Source organism: Tachyglossus aculeatus, chromosome 19, assembly GCF_015852505.1.
Source record: "Tachyglossus aculeatus isolate mTacAcu1 chromosome 19, mTacAcu1.pri, whole genome shotgun sequence".
Classification (NCBI taxonomy): domain Eukaryota; kingdom Metazoa; phylum Chordata; class Mammalia; order Monotremata; family Tachyglossidae; genus Tachyglossus; species Tachyglossus aculeatus.
Window position 1 is genome coordinate 16,208,858 of NC_052084.1, and position 979 is coordinate 16,209,836.

The following is a 979-nucleotide window of genomic DNA, read 5'->3' on the forward strand; positions in this document are numbered from 1 at the left end:
CCGTCTCTATATGTTGCCAACTTGCTTATGTATACATGTTTGTACATATTTATTACTCCATTTATTTATTTTATTTGCACATACTTATTCTATTTATTTTATTGTGTCAGTATGTTTTGTTTTGTTGTCTGCCTCCCCCTTCTAGACTGTGAGCCCGCTGTTGGGTAGGGACCGTCTCTGTCTGTTGCCATCTTGGATTTCCCAAGTGCTTAGTCCAGTGCTCTGCACACAGCAAGCGCTCAATAAATACGATTGAATGAATGAATGAATGTTGGGTAGGGACCGTCTCTATCTGTTGCCAACTTGGACTTCCCAAGCGCTTAGTCCAGTGCTCTGCACACAGCAAGCGCTCAATAAATACGATTGAATGAATGAATGAATGTTGGGTAGGTACCGTCTCTATCTGTTGCCAACTTGGACTTCCCAAGCGCTTAGTCCAGTGCTCTGCACACAGTAAGCGCTCAATAAGTACGATTGAATGAATGAATGAATGTTGGGTAGGGACCGTCTCAATCTGTTACCAACTTGGACTTCCCAAGCGCTTAGTCCAGTGCTCTGCACACAGTAAGCGCTCAATAAATACGATTGAATGAGTGAATGACTGAATATGTATATATGTTTGTACGTAGTTATTACTCTCTTTATTTGTACATATTCTATTTATTTTATTTTGTTAATATGTTTTGTTTTGTTGTACTTCTCTCCCTTCTAGACTGTGAGCCCGCTGTCGGGTGGGGACCGTCTCTCTATGTTGCCAACTTGGACTTCCCAAAGCGCTTAGTCCGGTGCTCTGCACACAGTCAGCGCTCATTAAATACGATTGAGTGAATCATTATTATTAGTACAGACGACTGAAGGACGGGCTGCAGCGCGGAGCGGCTCCTTTATGGGCGCCCCCGCCTCCTCGGGCCCGTTAGCCCGGGCCGGGCCAAGCCCCACCTCCCATCCCGCCCCTTCCCCGGGCCCCCTCCCCGTCCTC